The sequence below is a fragment of the Hyposmocoma kahamanoa genome, unplaced genomic scaffold, assembly GCF_003589595.1.
Source record: "Hyposmocoma kahamanoa isolate Upper Pololo Valley unplaced genomic scaffold, ASM358959v1 95, whole genome shotgun sequence".
NCBI lineage: Eukaryota > Metazoa > Arthropoda > Insecta > Lepidoptera > Cosmopterigidae > Hyposmocoma > Hyposmocoma kahamanoa.
Window position 1 is genome coordinate 10,929,078 of NW_020654972.1, and position 12,196 is coordinate 10,941,273.

Consider the following 12,196-nt stretch of genomic DNA (forward strand, 5'->3'; position numbering starts at 1 on the left):
ACTGTTATGTTATTTATATTTATTTATTTATATAATCTGTGTTTCCCGAAAAGTACTATTTGGGGCTATTCAAGGCTAGAGTGAATAGGCATTTTTTAAGCAAACGCGTACTATAGTCGGTCACATCGTCGCTTAACATCAGGTTAGATTGTAGCCAAGCGTGTGTCTATAATATGTTGAAAAACATACAAAGGCTTCAAACTTATAACCACCCTCTTTTTGCGTTCGGGGTTGAAAAGTAGTTAATATATTGAATGGAAGAAACATAAATGTTGTATACAGAGTAGAACGGTATACAGAGAATGAAAATGTTTGGAACGTAGACGACTAACGGCTTACTTTAAAGATAAACGTAACAATACCGATTTGGTGCTCATAAACACAGGCAGTGAAAAAATTATACAAGAACACAAGAAAATGAAAAAAAACAAAATAAGTGATGTACCTCTTTCAACCATGCTCCACTTATTCAACAATAGCCGGATGTTGTCCAATCTGAACTTAATCAATTGCATGATAATCGCGGGGATTATAAGCTGGATTGAAAGGTGGAATGCAATCACACACTCGCTTATGGCAACAAACCAGCTGAACTGAAAGTTAATCAAGTGACAAAAGGTAAACTATACCCTTGCGTAACTTACATAAGTTAGTTATGGTCAAATGATTCAAAATTTGCCGATACATTTGAATTTCAAGGTTCGTAAATAAATTTTAATGGGATCAGCACCAATTGTTGGAGATGTGCTGTTCATTATTTGTAAAACCGGAATATCTATAAATTATCTTACCTTCGTTTTATGATTGTTCAGCACATACCATAACGACCCCATTAATTTTGGTACATTGTTGATGAGTTCCAGCAAAGTCTATGAAGAGATTTTAAAATATCTACTTGAATAAAGTTCATTTATGAAAGTGTTATATTAGTTATTTTAATTTTTATCTGTCATAATTATTTGTGGGAATCACAGTTTGTATAAGGTGCTAACAAATTGGTAACGGGCAATTTTAGTCATCAGTTTGTATTTAAACAAGTAAACGATTGCATCAAATCTCCCTTTAGAAACCGCAGATCAATAAAATCATCACTAGAATTACAAGTGTTAGTTTAGTAGTTCAGTTTTTTTCTCGAAAAACTAACATATTTCACAGCAACTATCTTAATGCAAAGTGATTATCATGAGATAAATAATTGTAATATGTAATTGAAATTATCTCTAAATGTATCTTAGTATATCTGTATCTTTAGTAGCAGTAGAGATCCTTGTGAAAGAGTTCGTCCAGGGTAGTACTGCCACCTTACTTATTTCTGCCGCCAAGCAGTAATGTCAGCATTGCATTGTTTCGGTTTTGAAGGGTAAGGGTGTTGGTGATATTACAGGCACATGGAACTTGTCAACTTATGTCTCAGGGTGACGGGCGCAGTGGTAGTGGTCCTCAGATCTTTGTATTTTAAAGCTCTGAGTGGAACTGTAACTGTTATTGACAGGCGTGTAGCTTACCATCACGCAGGACATGTTCGTCCCGTCACTTGATGTTATAAAAATATCATTTTCAAATTCTTTAGCACCCTGTATGTACGTATATGTTGATATAGTTTGAAATCTTAAGCTTAGGTACTTACAAAACAATCTGATATACGTCGAATTTTATCTTGGTAATCAACTATTCTGTTGTATCTCTCAATAAATTTATTTATATCTTGATCTTGTTTCAAAGATCGCTCCATATTCTTCACATAACCATAAATATAGAAACGTACGACAATCAAAGTCTCGTACATTAAATCTACTGCATGACAGCAAATCGCATACAATAAAAGGTAATTACGATTCATGGCACAAAACATATTGTTATCAAACAAGCAATAAATTCCGAATTCAAGTACTTTTGCCATGAACATGACTATAGCGTAGACGGCTGTAACAGCGCCAAAAGTTTCCTTTTCCAAAACAGCAATACTTTCCGCAGCGTGTACGTCAGATAGAAAATTATACACATTATATTTAGCAGTTTTCAGAATGTAAAAATTCGTCATGCATTCCATAAGAGCACACCAATACCATACGTGTTGGCCGATTGACTGGAAAGGTAATACTAGAATTACGAATATCGATAAAGTTAAAGCTGCGGAATAATATTTGAGGAATTCTGAAGTCTTCTTTCCGAATAAATTTCCAAAACCAAAATCTTGGCCGAACACAAAATGTAAGATTACGAAAAATAATTTAATCGATTTTGGTATTTTTCTGACAGAATTATTCTTCATTGATTTTACTTGCAGGTTTTCGGGATTCGTATTCAAAAAACCTGGAGTGCGAATGTACTGTAGTTTATTTATCATTGTGTTAATTGTAACACTAGAAATATTTTATTTCGAGGCCTCTAAATACCTTGTTATTGCTACTTTATTGTCTCTTCAAAATATTATTTCGAAATCGAGCTTTAACTGCAGTTTCCAGAGTAACATTACAATTTTTTTCAAACGTCACTTGCAAAATCAAATTAAATTTTGTCTACAAACAATACATTCGTATTGTTGAATTAATCCATTTAAAAATCTTTAAATAATCGTCACACGTCAGGCAGGTGGTAAAATACTTTCTGTCAGTTCACCACTTAAATGTCGAAAGGCTCTGAAAAATAAAAAATCAAATATAAAAAGTTAATGTTACCAATTCATATCATTTTAGATTACTCCCTACCAAATGCCCTTTTAAGTTACGTATCGATCGTTGTTAATGGTAAAATCCGCCATTCAACAAACGGTACACCACAGACCACAATCTACACTGACTGACTTTCAGATAACATATCCAACAACATACTAAACCGCCTCCGTGGCTAAACGGTTACCATGCCGGAATGCCACGTAGAGGTCCCAGGTTCGATTCCAGGGTCGGGAGAAATATTTGTATGGACTACATTTATTTCTCTCGTGAGTTTGGGTGTAATTTGTGGTTGTCTATGTGTGTGTCCATGGCACCCGCGACACAGGGTTTCCTTAGTGCGGGGCTATGTTGAGTGTGTACGTGTGTGTGCGTTATGATTGTGGCTAGGGCCTGTTACGTTAGACACATACCTAAGGCCGCTAGGGTTCTTCTTGCCATAGCCTATTAAGTTCATTCCTGTACAGTTTATCGATGACCACAGACACACCACACTACAGATGCCTTACATACATGCTCTTGTCGGCAAACTGTACCGTACATATAAGTATTTTTATTTTATACAGAATCACCATGAAATTTGTTTGTCTGAGTGTACGATGTTTACTTTTGATATTTCAGTGCATTTACATTAACTAGATTATAATTTCTCACTTAAATTACGTTTCTGAACACAATCTATTGGATTTTTATTATTAGTCAATGGAAATCTAAGGCCACTTAACCCTTTTATGGACAGTAACGGCGTTTACCGTAAAATGAAAATTTCGAATATGAACAGTACGGGATATCTCGTTTCGATATATGGATCTTAGAAAAACTACTACGGGCTTTACCGTGCGAATTCCAAGGGCTTTCTTTGTAGTTGCCGCCTACTGCTTCTTCATAGAGAAGTATCAACAATGTACTGACAAAATTGAATGATTTATTTGAGATACATTTGTGGACGTTACACACACATATTTAATATGTGCACACCAAGACAGTACGGTGAATACCGACGTGTTTGTATGAGGTGATGTAAGACCGTACATGTCAGTGCGTCGCCAGCGACTGCTTTTGAGATTGTTTAGTTTGTTTTCGCGCTAGAACTTTCTGACAGTAAAAAATCCCTAAATTTTTTCTCTAAATGCATAGTTTTTGGTATAGTGTTTGGTAATTCAATAAATCAATAACGTGTACAGCAGAAACTAGGGTTTCTGCAGTACATTATGTATTTCTATAATAAATAATAATGAAACATGTTTTCACACTTTAAAATCAGGTTAGTTAGATTTTGTATTTTCTACCATCTAGGTGCAATTAATTACTTAATTTTCGTTTCAATTTGATAAACAACTAAACGATACCTACAGTGTACTATTTGTAATCAAAATCACCTCTCTTACTACTTTCCAAACTATGATTTAATTATTCAAATGGTAAATAAATAACCTTCGTCACTGTTTAAATATAATTAGTACATAATAACTTTTGTTTGTCTTCTTATACTGCAAGGGTTACGCTATTTACGGTGTACGCTATTTTAATGTATAGATTTAGACTTTTTTTGCTGAAATAAATGAAATGAAATCTCTGTACTGGTGCCGAACTTACTTATGCACAAGAAACATTTGCAAGGACAGTTTGCGGTGCTGCTATGAATGTCAACGAGACCAGCCGTCAGTGATAAAACGTAATAATTATGTTGAATCAATATAGTCACTACGGCATAAAGAAAAGAGTGACTTTTGGCGTACGGTATTATTTCGGTACTGGCCATGAAGGGCTTAACAAATTCAACGTCATCAACAAATTATTTAATGCATAAATTATTAACCATTTTATAATGTAAATAGTACAAGTATTGACAAAAGTATTGCATTTGTTAGGTGAAGATAAAAAAAACGTGAAGATAAGTGTAAGGGAGGTCACACGTCAGTAGCAAACTTAAGGCAAAGTCATTTTGATTTTGAATGACAGGTTGGTGCACTGGGACTCTTCATTAGTGTTAGCGGCTCCATCTACCAACGCAAGTCTTACGCCTATTGCAAGCTCATAAACAGTAGTACATAGTAAATACGTCACCCTGTCACTAGATGGCGTTGCTTTGTAAATAATATCGGTGTTGATGACGAATGGAGGCGCTATTTATGATTGTTAATAACTAATATCGATCGATGAATAGTAACCATATTAACTATAAAATTCACTGTTTAGTTTAGAACATGGTTGATTTGATTATCTATATACCTCTTATATACATATATAGACAGAATGAGATTGTCTAATCTCACTCTGTCTTCAGTTGTTTTTCTCTGTCTGCGTTTTTTTTCTGCGCTTCTTAATTCCTATAACACTACACTTCATCTTCGCTGCTGTTCAGAGGTGGCCAAATCAGTGCGAATCAATGGAGTACAAGTAGAAAAATACACTTCTTTTTCCAGTGTCGACTCTGACGTTTATATTTGTGAGGACCAGTACTCAACGACTGACACAGCATTATCAGTGGCGTTGTACAGGTCCTCGTGTGTGCAGGTGTAAGGGCACGCAGGACAAGACAAAAGATGTGTCACAGTCTGGGGAGAGATACCACAAATACAATGTGCTCTCCGAGCTATAACCCCACCTGTGCTTGCTCCCCTTGCTTCGGCCGATTTGGGTTCGCAGTCTATTTAGAGACTTCCAAGTGTGCCAAGGTAGATTATGCCCCGGAGGGAGTGCTCCGACAGCGGAATGATTGATGCCGTGGGGTATCTGGAAGGAGTCCAGAGATTTATACGGATTTGGTTAGGAAACCCCGTCCAGAGGGAATATTTCTTTATTGATGCTACCGGCACGTGATAGCGTAAGGGGTGTCGCGAGTCAGTCTCTTTTTTTAAGTGCTCCAGGGAGGTTGCCACTGTATTGGTGGTATTCCAACACATTGGTCAGTGCTAACAAAAAGGATAAGCTCCCACTATATTACGTGATTGTACGTTATTATGTCATTGTAATAATCTCAGTGCAGAGTACTAAAAAAACCGACCTCAAAAGTACGTGGAATTACATATAATTACCAAGTTTTATTGAAATCGGTACCGGAAAGCGCGCAAACCCGGATTCATCTCTAGTTCACCACTATACGGGACTTGACACAGGAGATAATAAAAATTGGTTCTCACTGCTCAAAGTATATTAAGGGAGTTAAACGCCTTGAATTAGAGAATAGCAAAAACAACCATTAATTGGTCCTTATAATAAAATTTAGGCGCTATGTATAAAAATCTTCATACGTGAACCGTTAGAGGTGGATGATTTTCTTCAAAATTAAATGGAACCACTATGAAGGTTCTCTCTTTCCAACAAAAAAAGAATCATGAAAATCGGTTCACAAATACCAGAGTTTTCGCGTAACATACATACATACAAAAAAAAACATACAGTCGAATTGAGAACCTCCTCCTTTTTTGAAGTTAAAAATACAAGTTTCTGTTACAAAATGCATGTAATAAATGAAAAATTGGCTTAATAAAACTTAAATTGAAATTTAGAAAACCTCCAACATAAAACATCAAAATTCAAAATGACAATAAAGTCACCATCTGCAATTAAAAACTCGTCGAGATCAATATAATGAACCCAAACACGGTAGTTCTTCTGTGCGTAGTTGAGTAATATGTAGTCATCGAGTATATGACTAGAAATAGAGATGAAAAGTCATTTAATTTGTTTGAAACTATTCTGCCAAATCATTACGGTGAGAACTACGCTCCGATTGGCTGATTTGATGCTGGTTGACTGACAAATTCGAAACAATTGACGGGTGTCGTCAATTATTGTACTTCATATCCGCTCACGCGATGCGCTCCTCCTACCGCAAAATGGTGGCTATTTGGTTTCGCAAATTAGAAAAGCATTCAGTTTAAATACAAGTTTTTATAAATAAAAATTATTATTCTGCATTGCTAAATAAATACCCTCAGTACTACCAATAAAAACATCTCGAATAAAATGCAGTAATACACCGCAAAACTGCACTTAAAAACACTAATGAAATTTTTGGTGTACTTGGGTAAATATGATAATATTCCGTTTGAGTGGTTCTAACGTTTACCATTAAATTACTCCTTAAAATATAGTTTATTAACATTTATATTCAGGGTAATCCTAAAAAACGCTGCTTACGGTATGTTTTCAATAAATAAACACCGAAATCACCAGCCCAAACAATAACACACACGATTGTCGTGACGTATTTTTGAAATTGTTTATTTTTTTTAAATGACAGACCGAGGCATTAAAAACTTTATGGTTTGCTAGAGTAGTTACCGAAATAGCAATTAATATAAGTTCTTTTACCTGTTATAACTTCGATATCCGATAAATCGGTATAAAATCATCACCGGCACCTCTAGGTGTGGTATGCATCTACGGCTGCATGTATCGCGTGAGCGGTTATCGACCAGTTTAACTTAAACTTTATTAAAATGGACGAAAATTTAAAAATTACATATTTAATGTTAAATGTGATTCCGTTTGCTTTGTAATTATATGTTTTGCGTCTTTTCCCACACCACCGAATGGATAGATATCTTTGTTACAATAAATACAGAATACTTTTGGAAGGAAGTCACTAGTTGTTGGCGCTGTGCTATTTCAGCTTTATAAATTGTGATTTCAGCGCAAATGAGAGTTGATATTTAAAGGTAATATAAGGCCCACATACCTGATGAATAATTGCCAAGAGTGGATGGCTGTACTTTCGTCTCTATTTCTGGTTATATATACTCGACGTATCTAATAGTCTGTTCTTTAGGATACCCCCTATAATTATTTGTGGTAATTTCGACTTGTTCGATCCGCTTTTAGTTGCCGGTTGCTTGTGCAACAACAGCATGCGTATGCTTATACGTTCTCGCGACGCCTTTCCGACTTGCTTTTAATTTTAAGTGAATTACAAATTGATATTAGAAATTAAAACATAAAGTTAGCCACTTCGAGCTGAAACCATAAAAAGTAAAATCCCTTTTGTGCTGTAACGGTTAAGCCTTGGCCAGGTGCTTCATTAAAAGTTGATTAAATTCACCCTTGCGTGTACGTCATTTGGGGTTTTAATTAAAAGTCGCCATTCTAATAAAATTCATAGACCGTTAGAATGGTTAACTAAACAGTTAAGCCGCGACCGATATATATTAACGCAATATTATTTGGACGCAATCCAAAACTATATTTGGTACAAGAGTACTAGGGTATAATAAAAGCCATGTCAAAAGGGATTTTATAACTTGAAAGCAGTAATAGTATTTTCTCCGATGGTTGCATAATAAGGGAACTTTAAGTCGTATATGTTTAAGCCACAAGACCTTGCCCAGTGGCCTAAATAATACGTACAAGATTAATGTATACGTTGTATTGTTAACAATCCATAACAACAAATGATATCCAAATAAACGCTACGAAACAAGATACCAAAGAGATAGAAAGAAGTGGCCAAGTACCGCTTATATTTTTAACCGACTTTAAAAAAAGGAGGAGCTCTCAATTCTACTCGTATGTTTTTATTTTTTTGTATGTATGTTACGCGATAACTCATTTGTGAACCGATTTTGATTGCACCTCTAAGGGTGACACACTAGGGGATGAGTCACTTTTGAGGTCGGTTTTTTAGTGCTCTGTACTGAGGTTATTAGTACGTAGCAGGAGAAGCAGTAGAGCGTTTGAGTAGCGCTAAGAGGATGGAAAAAAAATAAAGAGAAGTGTTATATTTAGCAACGTTACATAATTAGCAAAACATACGATGTTCTTTTTTTGAAATCCATTGTAGTTCTGTCTACAGATTTTTCAGTTATACTTCTTTGTTATTATTAATTATAAATACCATAGATAATAAAATTTTGTGAATAATTCACAATTAAAAAGAGCGCCTTTATGATAATGAAGTAGAAAAAAGTAAATATGTAGTACAGTCTAGTCTCCTATTTATGTATAAAACATTTACCAATCAATTTCGTTCTCCTGAAATGTTGTCATTTTTCAGATGTGGCCTTATTAGTCATCTTAATTATAAGTGTAACATAGGATAGACATACCTGTGTTCTAGCAGCCAGTGCTAAATTTTACAATATTGCCCAAGCAGCACACCCATAACTAAATATATACTATAAGATATCTAATAGAATTTAATTCGATTGAAAATTTTAAGAGTTCAAATTCCCTCAAGATATCTCAAAGAAGGTTTCTAGATAATTTAAAGTAAAAGTGGGCACAACTTTATTAGTAGATCACAAGAGTGCTTTCAGAAACTATCTGTAGGTAGTGTTAAGAGTGATTCTTATCTTTTTTCCCAAGTAACCCTTCTAGAATGCTGCAAGACCATTTGTAGAATGTAGACAGTTTTTACTTAGTCTTGTAGATAAGACCGGTACGGTGTCTCCCACGCCGTACCGGTCCTATCAATTGGTCGCTTCGCCGCTCGGCTAATCAGAGTTCCTGAATTATCCATTTTCCTCTAAATTCTAGCTCTGACCGGTCAGGCGCGTACAGCCGTCCGTAACATCCTCGCCTCAGCAAAGTCTTACGAGCTAAGGCTAGGTAAACAATGGAAAAAGGATAAAATAATAAAAAAAAGATAAAACAAACGATCTAATCGGTATACAAACAAATCAATTTAAACTTAATCTACGTGTAAAAAGTAAATACAAAGAATACAAATTTTTCCTTATTCTAAACATAATCAAAACAAAACCTAGCCTAATTACTTGGGGAGAACGGCCAACTAACGCTCCGAACGCCTAAAAATAGGACACCCCGTGTCCTAACTTCTATGCTCCTAACTGTGCCGTCGGGGCCCGGGTAGATTATCACTACTTCCCCGCGCGGCCATACGTTCCGTGGTAATGGAGAGTCTACTATTGGAACTAAATCTCCGACGGCGAGATTTCTGCTTGAATCGGAGGGTGACCCGCGAGGAATGAGCTGCGGTAAATACTCCCTAACCCATCTGCGCCAGAAACTATCTGCCAACGTTTGCGTCGCTCGCCATTGACGTTTATATGACCGTTCACGCGCACGACTCCGTCCTTTCCTATCACGGCGTCTAATTTGAACAGCTTGCTAAGCAATGGTTTTTTACGCGTAAGGCACGCGATTTCCTCGTTGAAAACGTCGTGCTGCGATTTTAATAGCCATAGACGTTCGGCCTCCTGTACGTGTCGTAACTCGACGCGGTTCGCGCGTCTTCTGCACATATCTACGAAAGCGTACTACGAAATACTCGCGCCGTGGTCCTAATGAGCCTTTCGTAACTAGAAAACCGGCCTATGTCGGGCAAGTGATCGAAAGGTTCGAAAGGTTCGAAAGGTTCGGTGGCTCCTTTCTCTGCCGCTCGGTTGATAAATGGAACTCCCTTCCGGCATATGTCTTCCCTCCCTCTTATTATATGACGAGGCGTGAAGAGGCATATTGTAGGCAGGCAGGGTGGAGGTGGCTAGTGCAGTGAGGATTTCATCGCTGCACTAGGTTCCTTCGCGTTTGGATACCACTTTCCACTTAACATCAGGTGGAGTGGAGTCATTTGCCTGTCATGTATAAAAAAAAAAAAGAAACTGCCCTTTTCGTTTGCGTACGACACGACTACCTCGTCCTCAGTTGCGACAGACTCCTCGCGTTCCGTTGGCCATTTATCTTCCGATTCGTACAAGAAAGCGGGCCCTTTGAACCATGTATCGCGGCTAGTTTTCATGTCGGCACTTACTCGCGTCGCGTCGTCCGCTACGTTATCCACGGTCGGCACCCATCTCCATTGGTCGACAAGGGTAAGCTCAGAGATATCGCTCAATCTTTGCGCTACGTAAGGAGTATAACGCGGGTTATCGTTCCATATCCAATGAAGTGCGGTTTTCGAATCCAACTAGAATACTACTCTATCGACGGGTACGCGGTGTTCTCGCAGTATAGAATCGAACAGACGCGCGCCTACAACGTTCGCTTGTAATTCTAAACGTGGGATACTTGGCGCGCGAATCGGAGTCACTCTAGCCTTCGCCGCGGCGAGAGTGACCTTGACCTCTCCGTTCCTATACGTTATACGCTAGTACGCGGCCGTCGCGTACGCTAACTCACTGGCGTCATTGAACACGAATAACTGCGTATTCGTCGAGTTCTTGTTAAATCCGTACTTTCGATCTAACCGTAACTCGGCTACCGAGTCCATATCGCGTAGCCAATCTAAAAATTTGCGATCCGTCTCCGTCTCGGGCAAAACGTCATCCCATCCTAAGTTAGATCTCTACACGTTTTGCAGTAATATTTTCGCCTGACCGTATAATAGCTAAGTAAGCCTAGAGGGTCGAAAATTGACATGACGGCGCTGAAGGCCTCTCGCTTAGTAGGTCCTCTTCTCATCGATCGTACCTCTCGCGGCACCCTATTCATGGCCGTATTGAAGCGAAGTCACTTGAGGCCTCCCATAACAGCCCTAACGTTTTCCCCGCTCCGTGAGGGTCGCTTCCGCCTAATTCATTGGCCGCGCGCGCCCTAGCTTCCACGGGTACGTGTTCTAACACGAGATTGCTATTCGAGTTCCAGCCCGCCAGCTGGAATCCCGCCCTCGCTTGTACCGTCACAACTTCGGCGACTGCTGGCACGGGCTTAGCTTCGGTTTCGTAACTATCCACCCAATCGTCCATATAATGATTCGACGTGATCGCGTCGAACGCTACGGGATAGAATTGCGCGTGTTCCTTAGCGTTGAAGATTCTAAAGCTGTGCGCCAGGAAAGGGGAACTTCGAGCACCGAACATCATCGAAGTCATTTTATAACGATTGGGCGGATCCGTTCTATCGTCCCCTCTCCGTAGGAACATTTGTGCGGGCTAATCGGCTTTGCGTATCTTATTACGCATGAACATTTCGCGTATGTCCGCCGATACGTCTACGTCGCGTTCCCTAAAACGGAATAATACGCCCGGCAACGATCGTAACAAATCGGGACCGTCTAACAGCTTGTCGTTCAAGCGAGTGTCATTAACGGCGGCGGCGGCGTCGTGTACTAAGCGTAATTTGTACCAGACGATCGGTTGTCTGTCCGCTTCGTTTCCCTCGTACGGCTCCGCATACCCTGCGGAGTATGCGGAGTCGTCACTTGTAGGGTCTCGAGGGTAAACCTACGGAAGCGAGCAACATCAACCCCCAAAATTACACTTACATTAACATTACATTAGCTTTCCCTTTAATTTTCTTAAAACACATTCGATACTTAGCTCATTAAAACACTCTTGCTAATTGAATTGACGTTGAACCATAAAAAGATAAGCAAATAGGAATACATATCCACTCAAGACAATATGGTACCGATGCGATGCCTAATGACGTACAGAGGAAACTCTCGACTTATGTACAACTTTAATAAAGACTATAGTATTTTAGTTGAATGTGTAAAGTCATTGCTTTTACAAAAATTTGTGGCACTCGGTTGGTACAAATGACACAATCATATTCATGATACTTCTAGCTATCAAATTGCTCATCTTTAACTCTGGAACTGTATCCCTATGCTGATTTCA